This window comes from Elephas maximus, chromosome 7 (assembly GCF_024166365.1).
Source record: "Elephas maximus indicus isolate mEleMax1 chromosome 7, mEleMax1 primary haplotype, whole genome shotgun sequence".
Taxonomy (NCBI): Eukaryota; Metazoa; Chordata; class Mammalia; order Proboscidea; family Elephantidae; genus Elephas; species Elephas maximus.
Genome location: NC_064825.1, coordinates 79,338,020 through 79,352,061, shown reverse-complemented (window position 1 = coordinate 79,352,061; position 14,042 = coordinate 79,338,020).

Sequence of the window (14,042 nt, the reverse complement as noted above, 5' to 3'; positions counted from 1 at the left end):
GTATATAAGTATGTATATCTTATCTTTCTCATCAAACTAGTATTCATATAAACATTTCTCTGACATTAGCACCAAATTTTCTGAAAAGTTATGCTGGCTTCCCCACTATTGTGTACTGTCTTAACCTTCACCAAAGTTACCACTTAATCTATTGTCTATTTAATAGTATCTATTAAAAAAAAAAAAAAAATTTTTTTTTTTTTTAACGTATCCATAGATACATCCAGACTCCCTGAGGGACCGAATTACTGGGTTGAAGGCTGTGAGGACCATGGTCTGAGGGAACATCTAGCTCAATTGGCATAATGTAGTTTATAAAGAAAATGTTCTACATTCTACTTTGGTGAGTGCTGTCTGGGGTCTTAAGAGGCTGTGAGGGGCCATCTCACAGATACTCCACTGGTCTCACCTCTTCAGGAGCAAGAGAGAATGAAGAAAACTAAAGACACAAGGGAAAGATTAGTCCAAAGGACTAATGGACCACAACTACCATGGCTTCCACCAGAATGAGTCCAGTACAACTATATGGTGCCCATCTGCCACCACTGACTGCTCTGACAGACATCACAATAGAGGGTCCTGGACACAGCTGGAGAAAAATGTAGAACAAAATTCTAACTCACAAAAAGAGACTTACTGGCCTTGTAGAGACTGGAGAAATCCCGAGAGTATGACCCCAGAAACCCTTATAACTCAGTTATGAAGTCATTTCTGAGGTTAACCCTTCATCCAAAGATTAGACTGGCGCATAAAACAAAACGAGACTAAAGGGGCACATCAGCCCAAGGGCAGGGACTAGAAAGCTGGAGGGGACAGGAAAGCTGGTAATAGGGAACCCAAGGTTGCGAAGGGAGAGTGTCGACATGTCATGGGGTTGTTAACGAATGTCATAAAACAATACGTGTACTAACTGTTCAATGAGAAGCTAGTTCTGTAAACCTTCATCTAAAGTACAATAAAATGTTTTTTTCTAAAAAGTTGAAAATTTTGTACTAATGGTGTGTTTTGTTAGGGTAAAATTGAGTAACAATTTTTATCACAGAATTAATGCATGGTAAATTATAACTTGCATTCTACTGTGGCTAAGAGACATCACATACAATTTTATGTGTTTAAATATATTGATCACTATGTCCCATCTTTACTGTCATTTTAGTAAAACTTAGAATTGTCATATTACATCATTTTTCTTAGTTTTTGTGTATTTTATTCTTATTAAAAAAGCATACTATACAATCAGTATATTAATTATAAGGTGCTTGAACTCAACAGAGGATGGCTGGCTTATAAACTGATCTTGAGACGTGTCAAACATTCAGATCAGGGTTTGTGAACCTTTTACTTGACTCTTTTTAGTCTTATAGTTACTGTCTATAGTAAAAAAAAAAAACCCAAAACTTTTTGTTTTTACTATAGTAGTGTACTGTAAACTTACTTTTCAAGCATCTCACTGAATAAAATCTTTTTACTTTATAGTCTTGCATTTTCTTTGATTTGCTGAGGAAGAGGAGGTTGTTCTCAGCTAGTTAGAACCAACAAATCTTAATATCCTTTTCCTACAATTGCCTAAATGGGTTACTCCAGGGAGGAGAGGAAGAGTTATAGCATGGTTAGAAATGGCTTCTCTTTGCAGCATATTTCCTAACCTAGGCTAACTGTTACAAACATCCATTCATTCATTCATTTATTTAATACATGGAGTTTGCTTCTGAAATCTTTTTCAGAAGGTTTTTTTTTTTACTCTTTTTTTTTTCTTTTGCACCAGGAAAAAAAAAAAAAAAACTCTTTCTGAAAAATACACCTTTCATTGCAGTATAACATATGACAGAAGTTACCCCTTGGTTTTCATTCTTCTCATTCTTTCCTAGCCTGTATCCCTCTTGGTCTTTGCATCGGTCTTTTTATTACATTCACAGCATGCAGTTTCTTCTCTCTTTGACTCATACACACTATTGCCACACTAAAATTTCAAATGAATTTGTCCTATTATTTCATGGCTAAAAAGTCTTGCATGGCTCCCCCTATCTTTTAGGATAAAGTTAAAATACCATAGGTTGCATGAAATGGTAGAAAAAGTCATAGAGATATGAATTGAATTACAGCTTTGATACTTAGTGATATTGTGATCTTGTCCAATTTATTTCATGTCCCTGAAAGATAATTTGTCTACAAAATGGTCTCTCAGTATGAAAGTATTGGAAATGGTAAATGAAATAATGCTTAGGACACAATAAGAACCAAATGAGTTTCCTCCACTGCATTTGCATAGCCTCATATTCAAGTTCTTCCACTGTTTTGCCTCAATTTTCTTTAATTTTACTAAACATTTCCCAAATATCTACCATCCACTATGTATTGTTTCAACTTCCTTGAGGGATGTCAGGAAAAAAAAGACAAGTTGCCAGCCCTTAAAGAACTTACGGTGCCTTTACTACAAAAACTTGGTGATTAAAGCTCAGGGAACAAAGAGAAGAGTTTTAAAGGATGAGCTGGTCAGGAGGCTGAGGCTAGATGGCAAAAGATATTTCCTAAGAGAAACTTTTCCTAAGAAAAATAGATGGTTGCCAAGGGATTTTATCAAGATAGCAACAGGATCAAATGGGCTTTTTAAGAACATCGTTCTCACTGAGAATATGAATTGGAAGGACCAGACTGAGCATGAGAGAATCCCTAAATAAATTACTAAAGATAGTGGGGATTTGGGCAAGGATGATGGCAATAGAAATAGAAATGGAAGGACTGAAGAAATATTTATCAGGTAATGTTGACAAGATTTAGTGATAGATGGAGGTGAGTGGTATATAAAAGGAAGGGTAACTCCCATGTTTATGGGCTGGATCACTCATTAGATGACTCTTGTTTTATTTTCCATATAACTTTCTTATCTCTGTGTGGATGCTTCATCCCCTGCCCCCCCCCCGCCACCGAGATCATTTCAGTCGTTCTTAGGCACAAAAAAAATCACATAGACTTACGTTTACATGTTTCCAAATTATCTGTTTATAATAAGCCCTCAGTAAATGGTTGATGTGTACCCATTGCTGTCGAGTCAATTCTGACTCATAGTGACCCTATAGGACAGAACAGAACTGCCCCTCAGAGTTTGCAAGGCTCTAAATCTTTATAGAAACAAACTGAGACAGATACTACAACTCTTGAAGCCTATCCTTAGTAAATGGAGTAAATCTCTTTTTTATATGCAGAATTTATTTTAAAAAAAGTTAAGACAGAGGCGATTAAATGAGTAGTTGCTCACTACATTTAAGGAGCTCTGGTGGCCTAATGGTTAAAGCCTTCAGCTGCTAACAATGATCAGTGGTTTGAACTCACCAGCTGCTTCCTGGGAGAAAGACATGGCAGTCTGCTTCTGTAAGGGCTTGGAAACCCTATGGTGCAGTTCTACTCTGTCCTTTCTGTAAGGCCTTGGAAACCCTATGGTGCGGTTCTACTCTGTCCTTTCAGGATCACTATGAGTAGGAATCCACTCGTTGGCAATGGATATGGTTTGGTTTTTGCTTACTGCATTTTCAGAAGGGCATCTTCTGGTTACATTACCCACATCCATAAATCCGTAGTTTTTTTTTTTTTCCTTTTTCAAAAACTGTACTAAGTCATTGCCAATGCTCTCCACACCATTTAACATCACTATGTATTTGGCATGCTTCTGAATTTTCTTCATAAATATCCTTAACTGTAAAGAATCCTGGAATTATTTTCATAACTATATTAAAGTGAGATTGATGCAATACTGAGACATGGCTGAGAGTAGCTACTGTCTTTGTGTTGCCATCTATTATATGGTGATCCAGGCAGGGCCCAGGCCACATGTCATGCTCAGAGGAGTCCTCAGAGAGACAGGGCACTTACCTGTCTGTAGGTTTGTTCTCTTCTTCATGTTTGTTATATCAGTGACAATAGATTTTGGAGTTAGAGGAAACATCAGAAGTATTTAATCCTTTCAAACACTAAGTGCCAATGAAAGAAAGGAAAATACGACATTCTAGGAGTGGGCGAAAGAATTTGAAGAGCAATGACTCTATGGTGTCAGGAAGTTGAAGAGAATAGTACCTGGCCTCTAGAAGGTGTTCAATAAGTTTTTAATGAATGGAGGAATAAAAATCTGGTTGCAAGAATGAAAATCCCTGAGGTCTGGTATTCATATCACTTCACCAGCCACTAGAGAATCAGGTTGGAATGGGGAAAAAAAAAAAAAACAACTAGATTTTGTTTTATTTTTCACAATCCGGAATTCTGAACTAAGTGATGCACCTGAAATTTGCCTTATTATCTGTATTTTACTTACCTGAATGAAAGTTTTTTTGTGTCTGTATGTGTCTTTAAAAAATTTTAATCCTGTGGTTCTTAAAGTTGTTCATGGACCAGTTAGGTCAGAATCACCGAAGAGCTTATTAACCGTACATTTGCCTGGAACCTGCTCCCTACACACCTAGGTTCAGTAGACCTGAGTTGAGTCACTTACCTGTTTTTTAAAATGCTCTCCAGGTAACTCTGATGTGCTGCCAGGATTGGGAACCATTTTACCAACTCATTCATCACTACAGCATCTCAGAGAATTCATTTGATAACATTTGCTTGAGTTCTTAGGAAAGAGATTCACTATTTTCCAGAGATTATTTTTTTTTTAAAAAAAAACAAGACACTTTAATTACTAGTTTTGGGAAATTGTTTTGATTGCAAACTTTCAGAGAGAGAGAATATCTGTGCGCTAAGCAATATTATGCATACTGTAACACATAAAAACACATTGAAACAATTTTTTGGTAAAGGTCCTTAAATATAAATATGTGTTATAGTTCGCAAATGAGCAACAGCTTGGCCAGCTAATTTGCAAATACAGTAAATAATTATAATAGCAACAACTCAGTAGTTGAGAACTGAATATTTTTAAATATAAAAAGAAGACTTTGTTTTTAAAAATGGTTTTTCGATTCATTTTTTTCTTCTGTAGTCAGTAGTTTGTTTTTTTTTTTTTTAATTGTACTTTAGAGGAAGGTTTACAGAACAAACTAGCTTCTCATTAAACAGTCAGCATAATACTGTTCTATGACTTTGGTTAATAACCCCACATCAACACTCTCCCCTTCTTACCTTGGGTTCCCTATTACCAGCTTTCCTCTCGGCTCCTGCCTTCTAGTCCTTGCCCCTGGGCTGTGTGCCCATTTAGTCTCGTTTTGTTTTATGGGGCTGTCTAATCTTTGGAAGAAGGGTTAATCTCAGGAGGAACTTCATTACTGAGCTAAAAGGGTGTCCCGGGGCCATACTCTTGGGATTTCCCCAATCTCTGTCAGGCCACTAAGTCTGGTCATTTTTTGTGAGTTAGAATTTTGATCTACATTTTTGTCCAGCTCTGTTCGGGACCCTCTATTGTGATCTCTGTCAGAGCAGTCAGTGGTGGTAGCCGGGTACCATTTAGTTGTACTGGACTCAGTCTCGTGGACGCTGTGGTTGTTGTGGTCCATTAGTCCTTGAACTAATCTTTCCCTTTTGTCTTTAGTTTTCTTCATTCTTCCCTGCTCCCAAAGGGGTGAGACCAGTGGAGTATTTTAGATGGCCTTTCACAGGCTTTTAAGACCCCAGACGGTATTCACCAAAGTAGAATGTAGAACATTTTTTTTATAAACTATATTATGCCAGCTGAGCTAGATGTTCCCTGAGACCGTGGTCCCCACAGCCCTCAGCCCAGTGATTCGGTCCCTCAGGGAGTTTGGGTATGTCTATGGAGCTTCCATGACCTTGCCTTGTACAAGTTGTGCTGGGTTCCCCAGTATTGTGTACTGTCTTACCCTTCACCAGAGTTACCACTTACCTATTGTCTATTTAGTAGTTTTTCCATCCCCACTCCTCCCCTCCCTTGTAACCATCAAAGATTGTTTTTTTTTGTGTGTAAACCTTTCCATGAATTTTTACGGTAGTGGTCTCATACAATATTTGTCCTTTGGTGATTGATGTATTTCACTCAGCATAATGCCCTCTAGATTCATCCATATTATGAGATTCTTTGCAGATTCATCATTGTTCTTTATCATTGCATATACTCCACTGTCCTTATGTACCATAGTTTGTTTATCCATTCATCTCTTGATGGGCATCTAAGTTGTTTCCATCTTTTTGCTATTGGGAACAATGCTGCAGTGAACATGGATGGGCATACGTCTGTACGTGTGACTGCTCTTATTTTTCTGGAATATATTCCTAGGAGCGGGATTGCTAGATCATATGGTATTTCTATTTCTAGCTTTCGGAGGAAGCGCCACATAGTTTTCCAAAATGGTTGTATCATTTTGCGTTCTCACCTGCAGTTCCTAAGAGTTCCGGTCTCCCCACAGCCTCTCCAATGTTTGCTATTTTCTTTTTGTGTGTGTGTGTGTGTGTGTGTGTGTGTGTGCCAGTAGTGTCAGGGTGAGATGGTATCTCATTGTGGTTTTGATTTGCATTTCTCTAATGGCCAGTAATTTGGAGCATTTCCTCAAATGTCTGTTAGCCACTCAAATGTCTTCTTTGGTGAAGTGTATATTCATTTCCTTTGCCCATTTTTCAATTGGATTATTTGTCATTTTGTTGTAGAGGTGTTGGATTTGCCTGTAGATTTTAGAGATTAGACCTTTGTCAGATTTGTAATAGTCAAACTTTTTCCCCAATCTGTGCGTTCTCTTTTTATTATTTTGGTGAACTCTTTTGATGACCATAAGTGTTTGATTTTTAGAAGATCCTAGTTATCTAGCTTATCTTCTGGAGTTTGTGTGTTGTTATTTATGGTTTATATCCTGTTAATGCTATGTATTAGGGCCCCTAGTGTTGATTCTATTTTTTTTTCTATGATCTTTATGTTTTTTGGCTTTATATTTAGGTCCTTGATCCATTTTATATTAATTTTTGTGTATGGTGTGAGGTATGGGTCCTGTTTCATTTTTTTTGCCAGCACCACTTGTTAAAAAGACTGTCTTTTCCACGTTTGACAGACTTTGGGCCCTTGTTGAAGATCAGGTCACAATAGGTGGATGGATTTACATCTGGGTTCTCAATTCTGTTCCATTGGTCAAAGTGTCTGTCATTGTACCAGTATCAGGCTATTCCGACTACCATTGCTGTATAGTTGGTTCTGAGGTCAGGTAGTGCAAGTCCTCCTATTTTATCCTTCTTCCATGGTGGTTTACTTATCTGGGGCTTCTTTTCTTTCCATATAAAGTTAATGATTAGTTTTTCCATCTCATTAAAGAATATTGTTGGTATTTGGATCGGGATTGCATTGTATTTGTAAATTGCTTTGGGTAGAATTGTCATTTTCACAATGTGGAGTATACTTATCCATGAGCATGGTATGTTTTTCCATTTATTTAGATCCCTTTTGGTTTCTTGCTGTAGCATTTAGCTATTTTCTTTGTATAGGGTTTTTACATCCCTGGATAAATTTATTCCTAGATATTTTATTTTTTTAGGGGTTATCATAAATGATATTATTTTCCTGATTTCCTTTTCATTGTAGGAATCTAACTGATTTTTGTATGTTTATTTTGTATTCTGCTACTCTGCTGAATCTATTAGCTCCAGTATTTTTCTTGTGGAGTCTTTTGAGTTTTCTATGTATAGTATCATATCATCTGCAAATAGAGACAATTTTGTTTCTTCCTTACCAGTTTGGATGCCCTTTATTTCTTTTTCTTGCCTTATTACATTAGCTAGGACTTCCAGCACAATGTTAAACAGGAATGGTGATAAAGGGAATTCTTGTCTTTTTTCTGTTCTCAAGGTGAATGTTTTCATCCTCTCTCCATTAAGAATGCTGTTGGCTGCTGGTTTTGTATAGAGGACCTTTATTATGTTGAGAAATTTCCCTTCTATGCCTATTTTGTTGAGAGTTTTTATCAGTAATTATTTGTTGGACTTTGTCAAATGTCTTTTCTGTGTCAATTGAGATGATCATGTGATTCTTTTCTTTCCTTTTATTTTTGTGGTGGATTAGGTTGATTGATTTTCTAATTTTGAACCACCCTTGTATACCTGGTATGAATCCTACTTGGTCATGGTGTATTATGTTTTTGATATGATTCTGAAGTCTATTGGCTAGAATTTTGTTAAAAAATTTTGCATCTGTATTCATGAGAGATACTGGTCTGTAATTTTCTTTTTTTATGGTGTCTTTGCCTGGTTTTGGTATCAGGTTATGCTAGAATGAATTTGAAAGTATCACTTCTTCCTCTATGTTCTGAAATAATTTTAGTACTACTGAGGTAAGCTCTCCTCTGAATGTTTGGTAGAATTGTCCAGTGAAGCCGTCTGAGTCAGGGCTTCTTTTAGTTGGGAGCTTTTTTTTTTTTTTTTTTGATTTCCTTTTTGACCTCTTCTCTTGTTATGGTCTGTTTAGAATTTCAACATCATTTTGTGTTAGTTTAGGTAAGTAGTGGGTTTTTTTTTTTTAGAAATTTGTCCATTTCCTCTGGGTTTGCAGTTTTGTTGGAGTAAAGTTTTTCATAATGCTCTGTTATGACCCTTTTTATTTCAGTTGGGTCTGTTGTAATGTCCCCCACTTCATTTCTTATTTGGGTTATTTGCATCCTTTCTTGTTTTTCTTTTGTCAGTTTGGCTACTGGTTTGTCAATTGTTTTGATCCTTTCAAAGAACTAACTTCTGGTTTTGTCGATTCTTTCAGTTGTTTTTCTATTCTCTGTTTCATTTATTTCTGCTCTGATCTTTATTATTTCCTTTCTTCTGGTGGCCATGGGCTTTTTTGTTGTTGTTGTTGTTCTCTTTCTATTTGTTCAAGTTGTGTACCTAATTTTTTATTTTGTCCCTTTCTTTTTCTGATGTGTGCATCTATTGCTATAATTTGACCTCTGAGCACTGCCTTTGCTGTGTCCCAAAGGTTTTGGTATGATGTGTTTTCATTCTCGCTTGATTCTAGGAATTTTTTGATTTCATCTCTGCCTTCTTCTGTTATCCATTGGTTCTTAAGCATGGTGTTATTTAGTTTCTATTGATTTTTTTTTTTCCTTGTTCTTCCCGTTGTTAATTTCTGCTCTGATGGCATTGTGATCATTGAAAATACTTTGTACTATTTCAGTGTTTTGGATTTTCTTGAGGGTTGCTCTGTGGCCAAAGATGTGGTCTATTCTGGAGAACATTCCATGTGCATTGGAAAAGTATGCGTACTTTGCACATGCTGGGTGGAGTGTTCTATAAATGTCTATGAAGTCAAGTTGGCTTATTGTGTCCTTTAGATCTTCTGTATCTTTGTTGAGTTTCTTCTAGATGTTCTACGCTTTACCAAGAGTGGTGTGTTGAAGTCTTCTGCTATTATTGTCAGTTTCTCTTTTCAGTACCGTTAGAGTTTATTTTATGTATTTTGGATCCCTGTCATTGGATGTGTACATATTTATTAGGGTTATGTCTTCATGATGGATCACCCCTGTAATCATTACATAATGCCCTTCTTCATCTTTTATAGTGGATTTTGTTTTAAAGTCTATTTTATCTGAGATTAATATTGCCACTTCTGCTCTTTTTTGGTAGCTGTTTACTTGGTGTATATATTTTTTCCATCCTTTGATTTTTAATAAATTTATGTCTTTGTTTCTAAGATGAGTCTCTTGTAAGTAGCATATTGATGGATCCTGCTTTTTTTTATCCATTCTGTCACTCTCTGTCTCTTTAAGGGTACATTTAGGCCATTTACATTCAGTGTAATTATTGATAAATGTGAGTTTATTGCTGTCATTTTGTAGTGCCTTTTTTTTTTTTTTTTTTGTACTACAGACTTTTTTTTTTTTTGTTCCTCTTACTCTCCTGTGCTGAATTCCTTTTGTTTTTGGCTTTTTTTCATTTCTTTTGTTTTTGTAGATTTTGTTTTTACTGCGACTTTGTGTTTTTCGTCTTATTTTGATGAATAGGTTTGTTAACTTTCTTTGCGGTTACATTGAAATTTACCCTTACCATCCTAGGTTTGAACCAGTCTATTATTGCTTGCTATTGCCTTGTCTTCCTCTCTGTTAGAAAGTTCTATACCTACATCGTTTATTCTCTCCTTTATTGTTCTGACATTATCATTTACAGATTTACGTCTTTGGTTCCCTGTTGTAACTCTCGTGATTTTGAATAGTCCTTGATAGTTCATTTCCTAGGTTGGTATCTGGGTAGGGCAATCTTGCATCCTAATTTCAGGTTGTGGTCTGATGTTGTTTGTTCTCAAACTGAAGGACTTTCATTAATGGTTCTTGCAAGTTTGGTTTGGTTTTTACATATTCCTTTAATTTTTGTTTATCTGGAAATGTCCTAATTTCACCATCATATTTCAATGAGAGTTTTGCAGGATATTTTATTCTTGGGTGGCAATTTTTTTCTTTCAAGGTTTTATATGTCATCCCATTGCCTTCTTACCTGCATGGTTTTTGCCGAGTATTCAGAGCTTAGTCTTATTGTTTCCCCTCTGTATGTGACTTTGTTTTTCCTGAGCTGGTTTCAGGATTCTTTCTTTGTCTTTGGTTTTAGTGAGTGTGATTATGATAGGCCTTGGTGATTTTCTTTTGTAGTCTATCCTATGTGGGGTTCGTTGAGCTTCTTGGATGGTCAGCTTTTCCTTTTTAATAATGTTAGGGAAGTTTTCTGTCAGCAAGTTTTCAGTCATCCTCTCTGTGTTTTCTGTTTTCTTCCCCTGCTCTGGAACTCCGATCACTTGGAAATTTTTTCTTTTGATTATAACTCTCAGGGTTTCTTCATTTTTATTCGTTCTTTTCTCTGATTTTTCCTCATAGTTGTGTCCAAGCATTTGTCTTGTTTGTCTGATCCTGTCTTCTGTTGCTTCAAACCTGTTTCTCAGACCTTGTATGACAATGTCCATTTCTGAAATCTTGTTGTTTATCTTTTGGATTTCTAATTATTGTTTTTGTATGATTTCTAGTTGTGAATTTTATTTTGATATTTGATCCATGTATTATTTTCCTGAATTCTTCCATTTTTTCATCCAGATTTTCCATAAATTTGCCTGCCTTTTGCATGAATTTGTGTATTTATTCCTCATTTTTGTCTGCTTTTTGCTTCAACTCTTGGATAGCTCTGAATATTAGAGATCTGAATTCCCTATCAGGTATTTCTAGTGCCTTTTCTTGTACTGGAAATTCATCCAGTGTTTTATTTTGGACCCCTACATGAACGATCCTGTCCTGTTTTTTTAATATGTTTTGGCATTGTCTGCTGTCTTTGAGTCATTTGATAATTATTTTCTTCATTTATTGATAGTAGACTTGTTTGTTTTGTTCTGCTTTTTTGTTTTATTTCATTATGTCTGAGCAGGCTGGCTGTGCGCTTTTTGTTGTTTCCTTGTCTGTGGGCACAATACTTTTCACCTCCTTGTTCAATGAGCAGGGCCAGTCGCTCAGCTATGGTGCAGCAGGGCAGGTCCAGCTGAAGGGGAGGGGCTAGGATAGATTGTTTGTGTCACATACTGAAGCCCACAAGGCAGGCCAGGGGTCAGTGTAGGGCAGGTTCCACTAGGCCGTGCCTGTGGTGATCGGGGGTGTGATGTTCAGGTAGGTTCAGGTAGGTAGGAAGAAGGGGAGAGGTTGTGATGTGTGGAGCTAAGATGGGGATGGGAAAGAAGAGAGAGAGGAGAAACAAGAGCCAAACAAACAAAAGTGCTAAGGGAGCTTGCCATTGGAATGGAGAGGTGAGAAACTGAGAAATGAAGAAAAACAAAAAGGAAAAAAGAAAAAGTGAAAAAAATAAGTAAATAAAAGTTAAAAAAAAAAGAAGAAAGAAATGCCTCCAGTGATCCCACTGGTGACTAGGGAAGTGACTACCAGGCCTCAGGGCACAGCCCATCTAGAAGAGGTAGAGATGGCAGACAGCACCAGGTATTCAGGAGACAGGAAAAGAAGGAAAGCAGAGAGAGATGAGAAACTGAGAAATGAAGAAAAACAAAAAGGGAAAGGAGAAAAAAATAAAGGGGAAAAAAGACAGGCTCCTTAGGATTCCACTGGTATGGCTGCACAGACTGGGGAAGTGGCTCCCATGCTGAATGCTACAGCCTGACTATAAGGGGCAGAGATGGTAAATAGCACCAGATTTTCAGGAGGCAGGAAAAGAAGGTAAGGAGAGAGAGATGAGAAACTGAGAAGTGAAGAAAGAAAAAATAAAAACAGAAACAATTGAAAAGCCCACAGGGATCCCACCAATGGGGCTTCACACAATGTGGAAGTGGCTTCCAAGCCACACAGCACAGCCTGGCTTGAAGGGGTAGAGATGGTACACAGTGCTAGGTATTCAGTACACAGGAAAAGAAGGTAAGTAAAGAGAGATGAGAAACTGAGAAATGAAGGAAGATGAAAAGGAAAAAAAGGAAATGAGAAAAAAAAAAAAGATATAAAAAGAAAAGTCCCCTGGAATCCCACTGGCAGGGCTGAGCAAACTGTGGAAGTGGTCTCCAAGCCACATAATACAGCCCAGCTAGAAGGGGCAGAGATGGTATGCAGTGCCAGGTATCCAGGAGATAGGAAAAGAAAGTAAGTAGACAGAGATGAAAAACTGAGAAATGAGGAAAGACAAAAAGGATAACAGAAAAAAGAAAAAGAAATGCCCCCGAGGAACCCACTGACGTGGCTACAAAGACCAGGGAAGTGGCTCCCAGGGCTAACAGTACAGCCCGGCTAGGAGGGGCTCCCAAGCCACAAAAAAGAAAACAAAACAAAACAAAAAGGGCCCAGGGATCCCACCAGCGTGGCGGTGAGAACCAATAGAGCAGTTCCCCAGGTGCGCAGTGCTTCATAGCCTGTCAAAAAGAAGCAGAGATGGCACACAAAGCCAGGTGTTCAACAGAAAGGAGGGCAGGAAAGATACCAAAGGAAACCAAAAAAGCAACATCAGCAACAACGAAATGGCACTGAAGGAGCCACCTGTGTGGGCGGGTGAGTCCACGTGACACAGAAGCAGTGCCTCCCAGGCTTTGATCATTGGCCCACTGGGAAGTGGAGGAGGCCAAGCAGGGGGAAGGCAGGGGTTGGGAAAGCATATATCGCTGGTTACCGGCTGCTCTGTCTCTTGCTGGAAGCTCCATGAATCTGCTTTCCCATACTCCCTGCCTGCTGAGCTCCAACAGGAGTCCAAAATGGCAAATCCCTCCTGCCTTAATTGATAGGGGACCTGCATTCATAGCTTTCCTCACTCTCTGTTCTCTGTCAGTTTTTTATTCCATTAGGTGCTTTGTTGAGTTCTTTATCTCTTCATTTGATGCTTAGGGTTCCAGTATTGATGTTTGTCTCTGTTTTACTTAGTTTTTGGGGTCTTTGCTGTGGAGGGGTGGGGTGGTGCTTCTGTCTATAATGCAGTGTTGGCTCCACCTCCAAGCTCATTATTTTTTTATTATTTTAATTGTATGCTGCCATGTTGGGGGATTGGATCTAATTAACTTCAGATAAGCTTGTCAAATTTGGGGTAGGTAAATGGTTTTCTCTTTGGGAAGTTATCAGGTACACCAGAGAAAAGTATCCTACTAGCGGAATACTGAAGAGTCTAGGATGCAAATGACCTTCTTTTGTAAATTGCTACGTATTCTTAGCATGATCTCAGAAAAATTATTTCATTTTTTTTCTCCCCTGGAAATATGAATTAGAATATTTATATTCCTTTAAACAAAATTCCATATCCCGACATTACTTAGTTTCCAAAAATAACCACATCTATATTTCCTGGAATTATCAACATTCCTATTCTGATCATTGGAAACCTCAATCTTCATGAACATGAAGAAATGAAGGAAAAGGAAAAAAAAAGTATTTTCATTCAATTCACTCCCTTTTGATGGATTACCATCTTGAAAATGAGATTCTAGCCTTAGTGTTAAATTTTAGTTATTTAATATTATAATTTTTATCAGCCGTGGAAAAGGGATTTCAAGATGTTAATCTATCTGTTCAGTGAATAAAGTCCCAGGTCAGACATATTCACTGCTTTCCTTACGTGTAGGTGGTATTTTTTACATTGAGTGTATATGACTAAATGAGTCCTAGATATCTAGGTGTTTGGATATATAAAGC